This window comes from Carcharhinus amblyrhynchos, chromosome 12, assembly GCF_965287045.1.
Source record: "Carcharhinus amblyrhynchos chromosome 12, sCarAmb.v2.hapA, whole genome shotgun sequence".
NCBI classification, from domain to species: domain Eukaryota; kingdom Metazoa; phylum Chordata; class Chondrichthyes; order Carcharhiniformes; family Carcharhinidae; genus Carcharhinus; species Carcharhinus amblyrhynchos.
The window spans coordinates 33,744,472-33,765,999 of NC_137335.1; the positions used below are offsets into that span (position 1 = coordinate 33,744,472).

General features: G+C 41.9%; 1 protein-coding gene across 3 annotated transcripts in view; it reads right to left on the bottom strand.

Moving 5' to 3' along the window:
• The window catches only part of cnksr3 (cnksr family member 3), a 153,614-nt gene that overhangs the window by 73,953 nt on the left and 58,133 nt on the right, over nt 1-21,528 (bottom strand). The window contains exon 1 of one of the 3 annotated variants that reach the window (XM_080200344.1): nt 11,371-11,479. The exons of the other annotated variants lie outside the window; for them this stretch is intronic. The gene's annotated coding sequence lies outside the window, so the exon portion shown is untranslated. Of the gene's footprint in view, nt 1-11,370; nt 11,480-21,528 lie in introns of those variants that run through there. 3 annotated transcript variants of the gene reach the window in all.

Below are 21,528 nucleotides of genomic sequence, written 5' to 3' on the forward strand. Positions count from 1 at the left end.
CAAGGTTTGATCGGGGACAGTCACCATGGCTTTGTCAGATGATGGTCATACCCAAAATTGATCCAATATTTTGAGGCATTGACCAGGTTTGTAGATGAGGGTAATTAGTTGATGTAGTCTACATGGTTTCAGTAAAGTCTTTGACAAATTCCAACATGGGAGACTTATAAAGAAAACAAATGCACATGGGATACAGGTAGATTCAAAATTGGTTCAGTTGAAAATATCTAAATACCTAAAGATATCAAAATATATTGATGATTCTGTTGAGGGGTGGGGGCAGGTGATGGTAGGATTAGTATGTTTGTGGATGACACAGATTGGTAGGGTGGTTAACAGTGAGACCGAGTGTCTTGGGCTACAAGAAAACAGGTTGGTCAAATGGGCAGATAAGTGGCAGATGGAATTTAACCCTGAACAGTGTGAGGTGATGTGGGGTTATAGGGTCAGATCTGGATTGCGTCTGGGCCTGGGTGGGATTGTGGCCAGTGCAGGCTTGAAGAACCGAATGGAGTAATAATCCAAAAGGGGTAATTTGAGAGAGAACTACGTACTTTGGAAGGAGTAATTTGGCAAGAAGCTATTCAAAGAATGGTACGACACTAGGAACTTCTGAGGAACAACGGGACCTTGATGTGTTTGTCCACTGATCACTGAAGACAGAAGGGCATCTTAGTAGGGTGGTGAAAATATGGGACATTTCCTTTTATCGATCAGGACATAGATTACAAAAGCAGGGAGGTCATGTTGGATTATATAGAACTTTGATGAGGCCACAGTTAAAGTACTATGTGCAGTTCTGAATGCCACATTTGTAGGATGTGATTCCACTGGTAGACATGCAGAGATGCACCAGGATGTTACCTGGGATGGAACATTTATGAAGAACAGTTGGCGAAACCTGGATTGTACTCACTTGAACAGAGAAGACTGAGGGCCAACTTGATTGAAGTGTACAAGATGATGAGGGGCGTGGACAGGGTGTATCGAGAGAAACTGCCCACCCACCCCTGTAGTTGAAGTGTCAGTCACAAGGGGACTTGAGCTCAAAGTGAGGAAAAGGAGGACGTGAGGAACATCAATTTTACCCAAAGCATGTAATGTGCTATCTCAGAGGGTGGTGGAGGCACATGTTGGTCACCCTGTTATAGTAAAGACATTGATAAACTGGAAAGAGTGCCAAGATGATTTACGAGGATGTTGTCAGTACTAATGGGCCTGAGTTTATAGGCAGCAGTTGGCCAGGTCATGACTTCATTCCTTGAAACAGAGAATGAGATGACCTTACTGAGGTGTATAAAATCATGAGGGGCATTGATGAAACAGTCTTTTTTTCAGCATTGGTGATTTGAAAACTAGAGGGTAGAGGTTTAAGTTGAGAAGGGAAAGATTAAAAAAAAAGGGACCTGAGGGGCAACTTCTTCAGGCAGAGGATGGTGCATATATGGAATGAGCAGCCACAAAAAATGGTTGAGGCAGATTCAATAGCAACATTTAAAAAACATTTGGATAAGTACATGGATGGGAAACAATTAAAGGAGTATGACCAAATGCAGGCAACTGGGAGTGGCTGGGAGGACATGATGGTCAGCAAAAATCAGTTGGGCTGAAGGGCCTGTATCCATGCTGCATTGCTCTATGACTCTATCCTTTAAAACGTATCTGGATGAATACTTCGACACATTATAACATTTAAGGCCAAGTGCTGGTGAATGGGATTAGGTGGGAGGGCAAGTATTTCTTATTTGTCTCGATGGGCTGAAGGGCCTCTTCTGCACTGTGAGATTCTGTGATGCCTCAGAACTGACTCCAGTGCAACTGCAACATGTGGCCTCTTGGGATATGTTCACATAAGTAAGTTCCTAGCTCCTTACGAATCATGCAATATAACACAGCGCTTTCTCTATTCTCCTTTTCCTCTCCAAAGCAGGTCAATTCAAAGGTAGTAATTTGTCTTCTAACATATGTGACTACCTTCAAATTCTAGAAATTGCCCAGTACGCCAATAATTGAAGCCAAAACAGGTGGTAGACAATGTAGGTGCTAATGTGTTCCAAGACAGAAATACACTTTTAGATAAGCAATGTAGATGCAAATAAATACCATCACTATGTTTGTGAACACCAATGTGTAGAAAAGCCATCGACCTGTGGGTCAATTAGAACATAAGAACATAAGAAATAGGAGCAGGAGTAGGCCATCTAGCCCTTCGAGCCTGCCCCGCCATTCAATAAGATCATGGCTGATCTGTTGTGGCTCAGTTCCACTTTCCCGCCCTCTCCCCATAACCCTTAATCCCCTCTCTTATCAAGAACCCATCAACCCGCTTCTTAAAAATATTTAGCGAGGCAGCCTCCACCACTTCAACGGGCAGAGAATTCCAGAGATTCACCACCCTTTGAGTGAAGAAGTTCCTCCTCAACTCCGTTCTAAACCGCCTCCCCTTTATCTTGAGGCTGTGCCCCCTAGTCCTACTGTCTTTTTTGAGCGGGAAGAGTCTCTCCATCTCTATCCTATCCATCCCATTCATCATCTTATACGTCTCAATGAGATCTCCCCTCATTCTTCTAAACTCTAACGAGTACAAGCCTAGTTTATTCAGCCTCTCCTCATAGCTCAATCCCCTCAACTCCGGTATCAGCCTAGTAAACCTCCTCTGCACTCCCTCCAGGGCCAAAATATCTTTGCGCAGGTGCGGCGCCCAAAACTGCACACAGTACTCCAGCTGCGGCCTCACCAATGCCCTATACAGCTGCAGCAAGACCTCCCTACTTTTATATTCAAATGTCCAGAGAATGGGCTCAATGTCCAAATATGGCAATGAATGCAAAGCTGAAAAGCAAATCAGGGGCTCTCTAGTTTGAGAGCAGTAGCAGGATGCCATGGTAAGGAAAGGGAGAAGAGAGGAAAAACCTGCAAAATGGAGGCATGCTCTATCCAATTTTTTTTTGGGACAGTTCAATAAAATAGATTCAACGTGATTACCAAGGCAAGGGTGAAGTCTTTCCCCACAGGATGTCTTACAGCTATGACTGAAGTCGGGCAGATATAGCAGGTCACTAGGAGCACCACCTCCCAAACCCATCTTCCCCCTTGCCACTACGAGGCCGACTCCCAGCAGCTACATTGTCACGGTTGCTGTGGTACTGAAAAGGGTGAGATGGTTCAAGTCCAATGTGACAGGTAGCTGAAGGCCAGTGGGAAAATTCCAGCTGGCCTACATTAAACTCTGTCCTTGTCAGTTGGATTATTCTCAAGAAGTATTCTTAATTGACTACTTGCTGCTTGCAGGTGCGTAGCTCTGCCACTCCCCAGTCCTGTCAAAAGAAAAGTTTGCGAGCAGGATGGAGCTGCTTGCTGCTAGGCCACGACTATAAATCATAAGAACATAAGAAATAGGAGCAGGAGTAGGCCATCTAGCCCTTTGAGCCTGCCCCGCCATTCAATAAGATCATGGCTGATCTGTCGTGGCTCAGTTCCACATTCCCGCCCTCTCCCCATAACCCTTAATTCCCTCTCTAATCAAAAACCCATCAACCCGCGTCTTAAAAATATTTAGCGAGGTAGCCTCCACCACTTCAACGGGCAGAGAGTTCCAGAGATTCACCACCCTTTGAGTGAAGAAGTTCTTCCTCAACTCCGTTCTAAACCGCCCCCCCTTTATCTTGAGGCTGTGCCCCCTAGTCCTACTGTCCTTTCTGAGCGGGAAGAGTCTCTCCACCTCTATCCTATCCATCCTATTCATCATCTTATACGTCTCAATGAGATCTCCCCTCATTCTTCTAAACTCTAACGAGTACAAGCCTAGTTTATTCAGCCTCTCCTCATAGCTCAAGCCCCTCAACTCCAGCATCAGCCTAGTAAACCTCCTCTGCACTCCCTCCAAGGCCAAAATATCCTTGCGTAAGTACGGCGCCCAAAGCTGCACACAGTACTCCCGTCCCATATTTATAATGCAGCAAAACTGTTGGAACTAACGGCACCATGAAAAGTACTTCAATAGGGCAGATTTATCACACTGATGGGTACCAAGAGAAACACTGAGTGCTGCACACACTACTTTTGTCACCACTATCCACCTACACAGATCAATTCACAAACCTATCTCAACAACATCCGGAAAGCAAAAGGCACTGGAATGGCTCTAAATTCTATTCTGCAGACACTGCTAATGTACCTTATACCACACAATTCTTACCTTGGAAACTTCTGTACCTGCAGAAAAATAAAGGCTGCAAAATATACTCTTGATTCAAATATCACTGATAACCAATTTAGTACTTTTTCCTCACTGGAGATTTCTTTTTAACTGTGTCAGAGGTTGCACAATTAGGTAACAGTAAAAAAATGCACTTTATGCTGAGTGGCAATTGGTTTAAGAAGCAACACTGAAATTTTCTTCTGTTATCTACAAAAGAACATGTGGTAAATTAATCCATGATACACTGCATTGAGACAAACTGGCAAAGGGGGAAACACTTTGCCTTAAAAAGCCATTAGAGGCTTGCTGTCGTGCACTATGAAGACCCACTAAAATACACATACAACAAGGAGGTGCACATTACACATACGTCTTTTATAAGGAACTGTGTCTGTAGGTCAGGATTGATACAACTTACATTTGTTTAAAAAAGTGGTGAATCACTGTTCGAGCATTCCTTCAGAATTTTCTTTCAAAAACAAGAGATTAATCCCAGGCTTTTGTACAAGCTGTTTGGCAGATTAGTGAGTTTTAAGCAATTCTCACCAAAGTTACCAATTGAGATGCATATTAAAACATGCCTTACAAAAGGTAATGACAGATGAAAGTGAGCCAATTTCTTGAGGCTATAAAACTAGTATGCAACTCCAGCATGTCAGAGCATAATTCTTTCATCATTACAGGTTCAAGTCTCGAGGTAGCAAACATTATCTCAACATTAATTAGGTTAACAGTAACTTATTAGATTTGCTGTAGGTAGTCGTACAGAAAAACACAAAGAACAAAGTGCAAATTCTTCACCAGATCAACAGATTAAATACGGAATTCCTGAGAAGTCATGTGTTTTTTATAAGGGTGCCGAGCTCATCTCGCATGTCCATTCAAACAATGGTTAAGTACTGAAGTAGAATACTAAATATACAGCCTGATATTGTTGTAAGCTACATCAATTAGGGACTGCTACTTTGCATATCTCAATTGGCAGAGGTAAGCTTTTAACCAAGTCAAAAGGAGCTGGCTTAAATCACACTCCAGAGAGCATGCACATACGAGTGACACTTCAGTGCAGATTTTAACCAGAGGCAATCTACCCTTTCAGGTGAAAAACAAAACATGCCTGTGTAACTATTTGAATAGTAGGGGAGTTTGCAGAAGTATCCTGGTCAACTCTTATTTATCAAACAATGCCATTAAAACAGAATAGTCTGGTAACAGAAATCCCTCATTCAGCATTCTTAATCTACTCCCGAAAACAGTGCGCTAAACAAAAATTACTTTTCCATAACAAAGAATGGGTGGCGAACGGTTGCAGACTAGTACTTTTTTTAAAAAAATGAAACCTACTGTTTGCCTCAAATGTAACTAGCTTAGAACACCTCTTATTAACTTACAGCACTGACAGTAGTACAGTATTAAGACTTGTCTCCTGAATTTTTAGTTGTACCATCTCTCTCTCTCTCTCTCTGAAGCTGCTGTTTTCCCGAGTGCTGCATTTATCTAATTGTGGAATTTTGCTGCACACAAATAAGGTCTTGTATTTCCTTATATTACACTAGTGACTGACAAAGATGATTTTAATCAAGTATTTTAAAAAAGGAAAAGAGCAACTGAAATAAGCACTTCTCCCTTAAAGGGCGAGACTGAGGAATTAATAAATGGGCAACAATGAAGCGACAGAAGCAGAGAGCAGGGTCTTTAGCATGCTTTCACTGCAGGAGAAAAATATCCCAATAATTCCTGAAAACAAAAAAAGGTGAAAGGAAGGGTGTGGTATTTTTAAAGGATAGGCTTGCAGACTACAAAAGTGCCAACAAACAAGAGTTTAATTGGAAAACTGTTTACTGTACAAGCTGTTAGGATTGACTGCCTGTTTGCCTGCACAAATGGATGATGACATCATCAATACAGCATACAATCAATACATGATTGGACCCTTAAAGTGACCTTGTTCCAACTAGGAACAAACATGAATACATAACAAGAGTGAGGAACTTAAAACAAACATTAGGGAAAAATTACTGGGAAAACTATTAGAACAACTAAAGGCTGATAAAACCCACGGACCTGTTGGCTGCATCCTTGGGTCTTAATAGAAGTGGCTGCACATACAGTACTTGGCTATGACCTTCTTAAAATTCCCTGGATTCTGCAAAGATCCTGGCATGTGTAACACCTCTATTCAAGCAGAGGCCAGGCAGACATTGGGAAACTATAGGCCAATTAACCTAACATCTGTCACTGGGAAGATGCTGTAAACCACCAAGGAGGTTATAGTCGGACGTTTAAAATTTTCACTGCAATCAGGCAGGCTTGGCATGGTTTTGTAAAAGGGAAATAATGTTTATCTAATTTGTAAGAGTTCTTTGAGAAAGTGCCGAGCAAGGTGGGTAAAGGGGAACCTGCAGATATGACATATTCAGATTTCCAAAAAGCATAAGGTGCCACATCAAAGATGACTATACATGATAATTCAGGGGTAATGTTTATCACACAGAGAGCTGATTGGCTAAAAAGAAGCAGAGTAAAATTAATAAGTCATTTGCAGGATGGCAAAGTGCCACAGGGATCAGTGCTGGGGCCTTAACTATTTACATTTTCTATTAATGAGTTGTATGAAGGGACCAAATGTACAGTATCCAAATTTGTTGAAGACAGAAAGTAGGAAAGTAAGTTGTGGATAGAGGCTACAAACAGATTTAAGTAGGTTTAGTGAGTGGGCAGAATTGTGCAGATGGTGTACAATGTGGAAAAGTATGAATGAGAGGCGACCTTCGTGAATCATCCAATTCAGTGGAGATTTAACTGGGTGGATGCTGAGAGTGAGTCAAGAGTTTAAAGTTAAGAATCTTGTATTTAAGACTGAGATAAAGTGCTTACTTTTCTCTCAGTTGTTCGTTATGAATTTGCTTACCTCGAAGGCAGTTGAGCCAGAGTGATTAAAGATAGTCAAGGCTAAATTAGATAGATTTTTGGATTAATAAAGGGAATTAAGGGTTATGGGAGGAAGGTAGGAAAGCGGAGTTGAGGCCACAATCAGATTAGCAATGATCTTCAAATGGCAAACTATACTCTAGGGCCAAATGGCCTACTCCTGCTCATCTTTCTTGTACTTGTACTCTAGGGAGCAGGAGCAGGAGCATGGGGGGGTGGGAGGGGAGCCCTCTGCCAAGGGGGGAGGCAGAGCACACTCAGAGGAGGGCAGTGGGACTGTATCTTACTCCGTGTCACTCCACAACACATATTACAGACCTGCTCAGTGGGTGAGGATGAGCACTGAGGCCGAGTATAAGCTGGACACACACTGACCCTCTCACCTAGTCATTTTTATTGAGGATTCCTTTTTAAAAATGATCAAAACAATGTTCTGATTTTGCTTTACAATTGCTCAGAAAATTGTTACGTTTAATATTTCACTTTTTTTAAAGATATCTAATTTACTGCGCCAAATGTTAGCTTTCCAAATTTCTCACAACCCCTTCAAGGGGCAAGTCCCCAGCTGAGTGGGTGGGAGAGTGACCAAGCGAGCGAATGCAAATCTGCCTTGTGCCCAGTCTCAGCTTTCTCTCTCAATCTCAGTCACACACTCTGACTGTCCAACATTCTTCTAAGTTTATTACTTATTCTTTTCTAACTCAACAATTTAATCACTGCAACATTTCTTACATTTGTTTAGCGATTGTTTCATTCACTCAAACGTCAGCTTTTTCTCAAATTCAGTTTATTGTTTTCATAGAATCTCCACAGTGCAGAAGGAAGCTATTTGGCCCATTGAGTCTACATGGACTCTCTGGCAGAGAATTTTATCCATCTCTCCACCCCATGCTTGTAACACCACATTTATCCCACTAATCCCCCAATCTACACATCTTTGGACACTAAGGGGTTATTTATCATGACCAATTCACCTAACGCGCACATCTTTGGATGGTGGGAGGAAACCAGGGCACTAGAGTAAACTCTCACAAACATGGCAGGAATGTGCAAACTCTACACAGACAGACGAGCAGCAAAAGGCTGGAATCAAAGCCGGGTTTCTGGTTCTGTGGGGAAACAGTGCTAATTGCTGTGCAGCCCATTTGCCAGGTCTTTCCTAAGTTTGCTTGTCAGCCCTCAAGAAAGAAAAATATGCAAACATGGCCATTACAGCAGAAGGAGTAGGTGAGCCCGACTTAAAAGGTCTCATTCAAACTTCCACCAGCGCAACACCCCTTGACGCCACACTCCTTTGGCACCACACTGAGTGTCAGCCTCATTTCTGTGCTCCAGTCCTGGAATGAAACACGAAGAACTTGGAACTGTGACACCATTCATTCACTATCACTAGGCCAGGGTCCCAGAACTCCTTTCGGCTCAGCAGAGTCCTAGCAACTGAGCCAAGGCTGACACACAAAGCTAATCTTTCTGACTTGAAGCCCAGATTATTCTTGTAATATGTACACATCATTATCAGGAGGTATTTAAATCTCAGCCATGTCCAACATGCATCTGTCACACAGCACAAGCAGTTCATTTGATATAAAACAAAAGTAAATCAATGACCTCCTGCCCACAGTTTGCAACAATTTCAAGTACCAAAACCAGATGAGGATTTCCTCCTGTTCAAGCACTTCATATGAACTGTACTTCAGTGCTTTAAAAAAGGTCTAGGGCAGACTAACAGCTGATGACATTGTTATTTAGACATTAGTGTATGATACCTCCAAATATTCACGTGGAACAGACAAATATTTAGAATCTTTGCAGCATTCAGGATGCTTAAAAAGCTTTCATTGCTTAAACTTTGGATGTATGGCACTAAGACAAAAAGGGACATTATTGCAGCACAATAAAGCTTTAGGCAAAAGACCCAGTTTCTTTATGTGGTGCATGATAATGACAAATGCAATCAGATGCATGCCACACAAATGCCAGGCCATGATTAGTTCCAATGGGTATCTAACCATTCCCCTTTGATATTCAATAGCACGACTGTCACTGTATCTCCCACCAATACCCTGTGGTTACCATTGACTAGAACTTAACAGCACCAGCCAAATTAGGAGGAGACGACCATTCAGCCCCCAAGACTCATTTGTCAATCAATTAAATCACAGCTGATCTGATTGTGGCTTCAATTTCACTTTCCCTTCTGCCTCTTATACACTGACTCCTTCGTTAATCAAGGAACTGTTTAACTCGGGCATTAAAATATATTCAACGATACCACTTACACAGCTACAGACTCAACTCTCTGGAAAAGAAGAGTCGTCTCATCTCCGTCATAGGACAACCCTGTTAACCCAGGAATGAATTAAAATGAACCTTCTCTGAACTGTTCCTAATGCAATCATGTCATTCCTCAAATAAGGAGACCAAAATAGCACACAGTACTCTAAATGTTGTCTCATCAGCCGCAGCAAAGCATCACTATTTGCACTCCAATAAATGACAACATCTCATTTGCTTTCCTAATTACTTGCTGCATCTGCAAACCAACTTTTTGTGATTATGTACCAGGACACTCAGATCCCTCTGTATCTCATGTTTTAAGATCTCTCCCCATTTAAGTAATATGCTGTTTTATTCTTCCTTCCAAAAGGGGACAAGTTCATGTTTTCCCACATTTGGTTCAGTCATCCAAGATTGTAAATAGTTGAGGCTCCAGTACTGATCCATGTGGCATCCACTAGTTACATCTTGCCAATCTGAAAATGACCCACTTATCTCTTCTCCGTTTCACATTCCCTTTCACAAAACCATGCTGACCCTGCCTGATTGCATTGAGATTTTCTAAGTGCCCTGCCACAACCTCCTCAAATAATAGGTTCGAGCATTTTCCTCAAGACTGATACTAAGCTATCTTCAGTCTCTCCTTTCTTCAATAGAGGATTCAAATTCACTATTTTTCAATCAGAACCTTTCAGAATCTGGGGGATTTCAGAAAATTAAACCAATGTGTTGTAATTTCTCTCACTACTTTCTTAATCACTCTCTTTTTTAATGTTGTCTCGAGTATTCTAACATGCCACTAATCTTGGGAGATTTTTGTACTTGTTCAATTTGATGATACCTTTAACTCCCATTGTTAACCAATGATGGTACATCCTTTCCTTAGTTTTTATTTCTCATTGTAGCTCTCTGCAAAGAGACCAAAATATCTCCTTAAATGTCTGCCACTGCATCCCTGCTGACTTATCATTTAACCTAATTCCCCAGTTTACTTAGGATAGCTTGATCTTCATACTTCAATTAGCCTCAAACTCAAAGCACTTACCTCTGACTCACTTCACTGTTTCAAACTAAATGCAAAATTCAATCACATTCTGATTACTACGACCTCAAGGTACCTTTACGAGATCATTAATTAATCCTGTCTCAGTGCACATTTACCAGATCATGCAGCTCTAAGTAACTGCTCTAAAAACACGATGAACTCCTCTCCCAACCTACCTTTGTCAATCTGCATCACTCAAGATATATACAGATTAAAATCACCCATGACTATTGCTGCATCTTTCTCACAGACCCCCATTACTTCTTCCTGTGCCCTTCACCCTATAGTGTGCTTACTGTTAGGGGGCCTTTAAACTATGCCCACAAGTCACTTCCTACCTTTACTATTTGACATCTTGATCTTAAGAACGAATAGTTACAATACCAGGTCAAAGGCTGGGAATTCTATGGAGATTAACTCACCTGCTGACTCCCCAAAGCCTTTCCACCATCTACATGACACATCAGGGTTGTGTTGGGACTTCTGCCATGTGCCTGGATGAACGCAGCCTCAACAATGTTCAAGAAGCTCGACACCACCTAAGGCAAACCAGCCTGCTTTTTTATCACAATTTCCATGGCCTTAAATATTCATCCCTTCCACCACAAGTGCACAATGGTAATAATGTGTACCACTTACAAGTGGCACTTGAGGCAAATCAAGCTCTTTGGACAGGATCTACCAAACTTGCAGCCTTCACCATTCCAAACAAACAAGGGCTGAAGGTATATGGGAACATCACCTCTTGTAAGCTTCCCTCCAAGTCACACACAATCCTAACTTTGAAATACACCACCACTCCATCACTGTTCCTGGGTCAAAATCATGAAATTTTCTTTCAAATAATACTATGACCAAGAATCTCCCCCAAAAAAATTCGAAGTGCTGAATTTGCGTAAAAACTGGAGTAACTTACGCTGGTTTCTCAAAACGAATTTCCCCATTCTGCGCGCTGCAGAATGCCTCGAAGATTCTTGCTGAAAGTTTGGAGAGTGGGGCCTATTCCTGCTGGAGAGGCTGGCAGCAGAGCACTGAGCGAGCCACTGTGCATGTGTCAGTCTGTCAGAGTGGAAATCGGTGCATGAGCAGTAGTCCCAAACTGCTGGTCAGACCAGTGACCCCACATCACTGGCCATATAACCCTCCCAAACACTGCACCCCTCCCTCCAAAAATTGCTGGCTCCCCCAAGGCAGCCCCGATGCCCCTCCCCCACATAATCCCAACTGCCTCGCTTCCCCTGACCCCCAGCAATGGGGAGCTGTTGTAAACCCCGCCGGAATAAACCATTCCTGGCCCCCAGGGAGGGGTAGGTCACCCAGAGGAAAACCATGCAGACACAGGGAAAATGTGCAAACTCCACACAGACAGTGACTCAAGCCAGAAGTCAAACCTGCGTCACTGAAGCTGAGAGGCAACAGTGCTATCCACCTGTGCCACCATAAGAACATAAATAGGAGCAGGAGTAGGCCATCTAGCCCTTCGAGCCTGCCCCGCCGTTCAATAAGATCGTGGCTGATCTGTCATGCCTCAGTTCCACATTCCCGCCCTCTCCCCATAACCCTTAATCCCTTTGCCTATCAAAAACCTATCAACCCGCGTCTTAAACCATGCTATTGCAAATAAAAGGTATAATTTATAATTCACATGATGGGCTCAAGAAGAACAGTTGCCAAGGGCCAAAGAAAGGAATCTTTTTCCACTCTTGAATTCTAGTCAAGATGGGTTCAAATAACTCAAGTCAAACCTCCAGACTGTTGCAGAATTCCCTTGAAGGTACAAGTGTTTAATGGGTCACGAAGCTGTGGTTTTCATATCAGGATGTCAAATTTCTTTACAGATAGATAATTTTGCAATCAGGTGGGGAGAGACTTTTAAGATGTATAACCTCCATGTTTTAACAGCAAGGATGATGCAGCTGGTTACTGCTACCGTTGTCTCTTTTGGTGTTTTTTTTAAACTGCCCAGGTCTTTCTGGGTCTTCATATCAAAATTCATCATCTGGTTTCAGTCACAAGACCAATACTTGTATTATCCACCCTTCGCCAAAAACCTGTCGTTATACAGCAAAGATCACAGAAGAATTTGTGACACTCAGGATGGATTGTTTTTGAGCCTCTGGCCAGTTTTCATTGTTGGAGTTGCAATTCGGAGACAAACAGAAACAAGTGAATTCCCAAACAATAGCAAGTGTAAATTCCACAGATGGAATTAATTCCGAAAGGATACAAGGTGATCCAACTCGAAACTTTCTGGAAGCTTCAAATAGCCTGTGTTGAGGTTGCACAGGTTCTGACCCTGGGTGGCCAACTTAAAAAAGTGCCCATTTTAGTAAAAGACAATTCCAGAAATTTCTTTACAAACACGAGTTGATGTTTAAAGTTATAAATATGACACCTTCACTGGGCATAATAACACCTACACCAAGGCAGTCCATCACCCCCTTCTCAAGGGCAATGAATAAAGAAATACTGCACCAATATCCACTGATGGTTTTCACTAAATTTTCACAATAAAAAGTTTGGCAAGTTTAACAGTTTATACTGCATTCATTTTTTGATTAAGAAAATTCAAATCATGCCAATCATGGTGGGGGGAGAGGGGTTGGTGCTGCAGAAGAGAAGGAAAATGAGGGCGAGAATGTGGATGATACTGTAATGGGAATAGCAGGTTTCAAATGGACAGCTCACTTTCTATTGTGACTGATCCAGGGGCTATTTTTAGAACGACTGTTTTTGTTTTAGCTCAAAGCCATATGAGTAGAAAGAAATGCCTTGATTTACAACCCAAACTTCAGCTCTCCTGCATGAAAAAATTACTAAAATCATTCCAGCCAGAGCAATCCATTTGATACAACAGGCACTATGTGGCAGAACACTGGTTACAGAGACAGCAGCACCTTCTCCCATAATGGGCATTCATTCTATCATCAGTAACTCAATGAAATACAAAACGCTGTTCCTTACAGATCAAACTTTGACCTATATGAACTACAATGACAGTAACTTTATAGAATTTGAAAAGTCAATTAAAGCCAATTTTATGCTGACTGATTTCTAATCAAGTTTTAAGGATGTTGGAAAATCCCATCCAAACTTATTCCTTTTTACACATCTTTTACTTTGGATGTGCTGAAATATAAAAATTAAGGTATTCTACAATATGCATTCCACAATCCAGTCAGTAATAATCACTGAAGGATACACAAATGAAAATCAGAACTAATATTCCCAGGCAAATTCTGAGTGACAACTCGTCATGTAACGGTATTGTCCACTGGATAGTTAAGTGAGAAATTTGGGTTCGAATCCCACCTTGGTAGATTATGCAATATGACTTCAATAAAAATCATGCAGTTTCCACTCAAATGAAGTCAAATTGGGTCAAAAATCTTTTCTGGAATATTAAATATTACTATATTTTGGAAACTGTTTCTTTAATAATTTAAAATTAAACATTTGAAAATTGTTACTTATTGGTAAAGCATAAAAATCACCCCCAGTTAGTAATTCAATGCACAACAGAGCATGCAATTTCCAATGTGAAAATTGGATTTTGTTCAAAGTCTGAGCTGATTGTAAAATGAAGCATCAACCAAATTTCCTTTTGTTAACACAGGAAGCTGGAAGCAACTTCTCTCCACAAAAGCACCAAGTAATCGAGGTCACAAAATGAAAGTTAAGATTCCTAACATGTTGAATCACCTAATTTTAGCTGGGATGCTACAATAGCTAGGGAACTCCTACTCTTCATCAAGGTAGTGTACATTACTTCAAAATGCATGGATTAGAGTCAACAAAAACAGCATATAGCTACAATCTGATACCTAGCAACATGAACAGCCAAATGCTCGACTTATCTGTGGGCAAACATAATGTTTTGAATCATACCTTGACTCTAAAAAGAGGCTGTCTGTAATGTAAAGATCAGATTATGATTTCAAATCTTAAAAAAACTTTTGATGACCTTTGACCCACAGCTGTAAAAAGGAAAATGTTTGACAAGACTAGAGCTTGCCTCAGTTTTACAGGGATTAACAAGTCACTAGATAGTAAGAAACACTAGTCCACATGGTCTTGCGACCCTTGACCTGGAAGCAGTACCAATTGGAAGGAAGGATGTTAAGACAGAAACCATGTTGCCGGACATAAAGCAGGGAGACAACAAAGTTGTTTGTTTAAAAAAATGCTACAGCAAATGGGAGAACAGAGAAGGCACATTTAAAATAAACTTTTGATATAATATAGTTAAAGAGGATCAAAAACTGAAGACTGGGTCAGAGTGGAGATTGCAAGTTGGACAACTCTAAACCTGTGCTTCAGCTTTGTCAAAGTAACTGAAGCTACAGAATATCGCACAGCTACATGATGGATGTGCTCTCCAAAATGGGCTTTGGGGAGGGAATACGCAATTGGATCCGGCTGCTCTACACAGACATCAGTAGCGTAGTCTCAGTCAACGGGTGGGAAACAGATAGCTTCCAAATCAGGTCTGGAGTCAGACAGGGCTGCCCTCTCTCCTCCGTCCTTTTTGTGTGTTGCATTGAACCCCTTGCCGAGGCCCTCAGAAGCGACCCAGGCATCAAAGGGGTGACAATCCCAGGCAGCGGAGGCACGCAGGTCAAAGCCTCCCTGTACATGGATGACGTGGCTGTCTTCTGCTCGGACCCCTCGTCTGTTCGCAGGCTCCTCCAGGTCTGCGAGCAGTTCGAGCTGGCCTCGGGAGCCAAAGTCAACCAGGGAAAGAGCGAGGCCATGTTCTTTGGGAACTGGGCCGACAAATCCTTTGTCCCCTTCACCGTCAGGGCAGAGTACCTGAAGGTGCTGGGGATATGGTTCGGAGCGGAAGGGGCATGCATCAAAAACTGGGAGGAGCGCATCGTGAAAGCCAGGCAGAAACTCGGCTTGTGGGAGCAACGCTCGCTCTCCATGACGGGGAAAAACCTGGTGATCCGGTGCGAGTTGCTGTCTGTGTTGTTATACGTGGCGCAGGTGTGGCCTATCCCCAAATCCTGCGCTGCAGCAGTGACGCAGGCCATCTTCAAGTTTATCTGGAGATCAAAGATGGATCGCGTCCGGAGGGAGGCGATGCACAAATCTCCAGAGAACGGAGGGAAAGACGTTCCCAACGCCGCCCTCATCCTGATGGCCACCTTTGTGAGCGGCTGCATCAAGCTGTGCGTAGATCCTCGGTACACCAACAGCAAGTGCCACTACTTTTTGAGGTTCTACCTGTCCCGAGTGTTGCGAAGGATGGGTCTGGCCACACTGCCGCGGAACGCTCCGAGTAGTTGGACCGTACCGCAGCACCTGTCCTTCGTGGAGAAATTTTTCCGCAAACACACCTTTGACCACATGGCGATTAAGCAGTGGTCAGCGCGTAACGTCCTTGGGGCCCTGAGAGAAAAGGAGATGGCAGATCCTGTCGGATGGTTCCCTGAGCAGACTGTCAGTGTCATCTGGCAGAATGCCTCATCACCAGAACTGACAAACAAGCACCAAGACCTGGCTTGGCTGGTGGTGAGAAGGGCACTCCCCGTCAGATCCTTTATGCACGCTCGAGGTCTCAACATCACCGCACGCTGCCCTCGAAGCGGCTGCGGGGCTGACGAGACGGTCGCACACCTCCTTGTGGAATGTGCCTTTGCAAAGAAGGTCTGGAGCGAGATGCAGTGGTATTTGTCAAGGTTCGTCCCGAGCAGCTCGGTGACGCAGGACTCTGTGCTCTACGGGCTGTTTCCAGGGACGCACACCGAGACAATTATCAACTGCTGCTGGAAGGTCATCAACTCGGTGAAGGGCGCACTTTGGTCCGCCCGAAACTTGCTGATCTTCCAGCTGAAAGAACTGTCCTCGACCAAGTGTTGCAGACTGGCACATTCCAAGGTCCAGGACTACGTGCTAAGGGATGGGCTGAAGCTTGGGGCAGCCGCCGCAAAGGCACAATGGGGAAAGGCCACACTGTAAGGCCTTTTAACAGAGGCAGACCGAGGGCCCAGGAACTGCAGAATACCCTCGACCTGCGTAACTGTGTGCCAATCTGAGCACTAACGGCACACAGTAATTTATTGAGGCATGTATACAGTTTTAAGTATTGAAATGTAATCATTGTAATTAGTACAAGTCTGTAAATATTGAGACATGGATATAGTTTTTTAAGTATTGAAATGTAGACACTTTAATTTGGACAGATCTGTAAAAATGTTTTGATTCCACATTGTTTTGCTATTCGAAGCCCTGTACATTTGTAATAGATTACTTGAGATTTTTATGAATAAAGTATATTTTTGAAAAAAAAACTGAAGCTAAGGAGGTTTAGTAACTGAATCAGATAAAGAACTCTCTTGTTAATCTATGCATAGCAAAGGAGGTTTTGCAAGCATATTCTGTTTGGGTGAGGATTGTCTCCATGAATCTCAGGTGGAATATGGCTTCCTGTCAACATGACCTTAGGGCTAAAGCCATTGAGTGGGTAAATGAGAAATCCTATGTAGCAGAGGCCAAATTAGGAAACCTTAGAAATGCATGTATTGCCACATCTGTAGGGAGTGATGTGGCTGCTTGTTGTTTGTAAGTCTCTATGTTGTATTCCCTATTTAGTGAAATTGACCTTTTTATTTGAAGCATCATTTGTCTGGTAATGGTTTAATTCATCTTGGTTCTGATAACTGCTTAAATTACAAAAAAATTAAATTTTGTTGTTAATTTCTTAATTTGGGGGTCATTTTGTAAATCTATTTATTTTGTTATCATCTTCTCCCAGGGGGATTATAACCATTTATATTGTCAATGTTCTATCAACCATCACACAGTCATTCACGTTTTTTCAAATTAAAATTATGATTTAACAATTGACCATTAGATAGCTCAACTAAATTAGGGACTGTTTAGGAAGCAACTTAAAATAAATTTCTACTGCGTTTAAATTTTATTTTTAAGTGAGCCTCTACCTCACCACAACAATGCATAATTATTTCCCCTTCCTGCACAAATATGTGATCTTAAATCTGTCATACATATTAGCTGCCCTTAAAAGTTATCCTTTCTGTACAGTGCAGGTTCTAATTGGACCTTCAAGGATTTGATACAAGTATTGTACATGTTCCAAGAGTCAGCAGTCAGCTTTGTACCAACCAAATAACTGTTTAATAGATATGAAAGATGTTTGCATGTTTAGCAAAACCACATTTGCCCTTTTTTCTCCCTTCCTGAAGTCTTGACCCTGCACATTAGCCCAAACTGATTTAGACCAGCATAATTTATTTGTATTAAATTAGATTGATTTAGCTACATAAAGAGTAATGCTTTGTAAACAAAATCTTGTCTAATTGAACTGTTTTTATTAATGGCCTACGGTCTGCCTTTGGTATGCAATTTCATGATATTGAGTGAGTGACCAGACTTTCTGATAACGTTAGAGGGGCAATGCAAATTTTAAATTCCAGCTCTAAGCTGCAGCTTGAATAAGTTTTAGGTAACAGAATAACCTCCATGCATTCCGCATTAGCGTTATGTTGCTGCAAATCATCAGTTCCCAATGCTGCCTTTTACAGTAGAACATTATATTCCCAGCAGTATTCCTCCTCCAACTTGCAGGACATGTTCTTTGTCAGAGACTCATGTATATAGTTACTAAGAGTTACTTAAGGGAGTACATTTCTTCTTTGAATCCCTCCAACGTAATTGGGAAAAAACAAAAAGCATTTACAAGTCTGAATGGGCAGTTAGACTTTGTGATGATGGGATATTGTACATGTGCTGTGTCGGAAACTTAAAATGTAGAACCTTGTGGCAGAGGACACCTCTGGACTTGAAAATAAACAGCCTGGTGTCCTTACTAAAGGATATTAGTAAACAAGGTGGGTTTTTTAACCACAATTGATGGTGGTTGCATTGTCAGCATTACTGAGACTAACTTTTAATTCCAGATTTATTAATGGAATTCAAATTCTACCAGCGATGGTAACGGAACCTGTGACTCCAGAGCATGAGCTGGGATTACTAGTCCAGTGACATTCCCACAATGGCATCATCTTGTCCTGATATTATGGATACAATATAACAAATATGACATAGATTAGATTGTAACAAACAGTTTCAGAGGCTTACCAATGATTTAAGTTGCCAAAGTGTTAACAGTTTACTGCTGATCAAAGGCATTTGTGTCAGAAAATTTAAATGATCCAATTATTTGAAGTAAACCATTTTGAATTTGCATCTTCTGTAATTCGTTTTCATGGAAAACACATTGCAAAAATCACAAAGTTTGATATCAGATCTTATATTTGCAAGCTTTCTTTTTGTTTGTAGAATATGCTAAGCCAGCCAAGGCCAATTCAATTTCCAAGTTAATAAATCAATTTATTATACACATAATTGAGATTCAATTGTGAAATGAATTTTGAACAAGCATCAAATTAAAATGCAGCAGATTGGATTTTCAAATGCAAATACGACTTCCCATTAACTGAAATAATAAGCACCAGTCTGATTTCCTCTTTTGGCACAATAAAAACACACAATCAATCCCATTGACAGTATTTACCACACCCATTAAAAGAAAAATATGGGAGAAAACCACTGAGCTACAAAAGTATATGCAGACACTGAAGTTCTAAAAAGACTAAAAACACATACTTGTTTCTGCACACTAAAGGAGATCCATTTCGTGAGGCTATCCACAGACATCAGCATACAGGTGCCCAGTTTTTCAGACCGTTTTAGGCTGATGACAGATCTACAGAATCATTTGCTGACTTTTCCTCAAAGACACGTGGAGATGCTGGCGTTGGACTGGGGTAAACACAGTAAGAAGTCTTACAGCACCAGGTTAAAGTCCAACTGGTTTATTTGATAGTAAACCCACAAGCTTTTGGAAATGCTGTTCCTTCCTTCCACACACCTGATGAAGGAACAGCGTTTCCGAAAGCTTGCGGGTTTACTATCAAATAAACTGGTTGGACTTGAACCTGGTGTTGTGAGACTTCTGTGTTTTCCTCTACAGACAGATGCAAAGTAACAGATCTCCATGAGGTTCAAAAATGATCAAATTGGAGATTTCCACTGAATCTGCACTGACTCCAATCTAAGCTCTGTTGGAGAAGGAGACCAAATTTGTGGTAACTTAAAACAAGACTGGAAAATGTTCCTAGCTTTAAGTGGAGGGGGAGAGGGTGCCAATTGATGATGCAGGTGGCACCTTGGTTTAATGTCTCATTCAAAAGATGGCAGCTCAGACAATGCAGCTCTCCTTCAGCAAGGCAATGAACTTGTTGGAAATTCACGAAATGGCTGAACAGAAGAGCTCAGGCACAATGACTAAACTGCAGACTTCAGTGTTCTTGAACTAAATTAGTGGCAGTTTCAAACTTTTGGGCAATCCCTGGTTAAAGGTTGCATACACCAATATAAAGTCAATCATTTGAATCTCTCAAATATCATGTCTGCACTTACTCATGCAGAGGGGACAGCGACTTACAATGATCTAAAGTCAATAATTTAACCACTTGAACTCAGAACTATAATTAACTTGGTCCAAAATAACTGGTTTACAAGGGTGTATGTCATTTTGTTAAATGAAAGCACACACAATACCATTACAGTTCAGCTTGACAAAAGGAAAATGGTTGAGTACAAAAGACAAGTGGGATATTTTTAAATAAGAGATGGGAACAGTACAAAATATATGACTACAAAGCAAAAAGGATTGCATCACTGAACAGATAAATAAGAACAAGCAATAATGAGAAACTTCTATGAAATATTGGTTAAGCAATAGTTTAAAAAATAGACGCTGAGGGGAGGACAAGCAAGGCGTGGTCTTGCCCTGCTGCAGCAGTAGAGGGCAAAAAGAAAAAGAATTGTTTGGTAAGTAGAAAGATCAGGTAAGTATGTAATAACTTTATCACTTGTAGCCTCAGCAGTAATTTCTGTGGCTTATAGTTTTTACAAATTATATTTTGTGGTAACACAGAGCAGGAAAGAAGAGCCTCAGAGAATTGGATATAATCCTTCAAAAGTTTAATTTAAAGGAGCAAAACATGACAGGAGAGTTCCAAGCCATGGTCTGCTCCTCGTACTCCATGTGGGAGGCCAGGAACGTTTCCAGTGCCCAGGGCCAGCAAGTGTGCAGGAAGTGTCTCCAGCTATAGCTCCTGGAACCCCATGTTTCAGAGCTGGAGGCTGAGGACATTGTGAGCATCCACAAAGTGGAGAGAATATTGTGGATAGCACATAGAGGGGTGGTTGCACCACAGGCTCATATTTCACAGGCAGATAGGGAATGGGTGACCACCATGCAGAGCAAGACAGCTAGGCAGACAGTGCAGGAAGCTCCTGTGGCTATTCCCTTGCCAAACAGATATACCATTTTGGATACTGTTGAAGAAAATGGCCTTTCAGGGGAAAACAGCAACAGCCAAATCCATTGCACCACAGTTGGTTCTGCTGCAGATGGGAGCAATAAAAAAAATGTGGGAATGCAATCGTTATAGGGATTCAGTTGTAGGGGGAATAGATGCACGTTTCTGTGGCCACAAATGAGACTCCAGGATAATATGTTGCCTCTCTGGTGCTGACATCAAGGATGTCTAGGAGCAGCTGCAGGATATTCTGAAGGGGGAGGGTGAACAACCAGTGATCATAGTACATTTGTACAAACAACATAGGTTAAAAAAAGGATGAGGTCCTGAAAGCAGAATACAGAGAGCTAGGAAGTAAGCTGAAAAGTAGGACCTCACAGGGTAGTGAGTGATCTCAGGATTACTACCCATGTCACATGCTAGTCAGAGTAGAAGGAGGACAAAGGATTAATACGTGGGCGAAAAGACAGTTTCGGGGAGCGGGTTTCAGGTTCCAAGGGCACTGGGATAGGTTTGGGGGGGGGGGGGGGGGGGTGGAAATCAATACAACTTGGACAGGTTACACCTGGGCAGAAATGGGACTGATGTCCTTGGGAGGTACTTGTTACAATGGTTGGAGGGTTTAAAATAATATGGTAGGGGATGGGAAACTTTGCAAGGATTCACAGCAGGGGGAAAGACAGGATGTAGAATAAGAAGTGAAGGACAGAGAAATT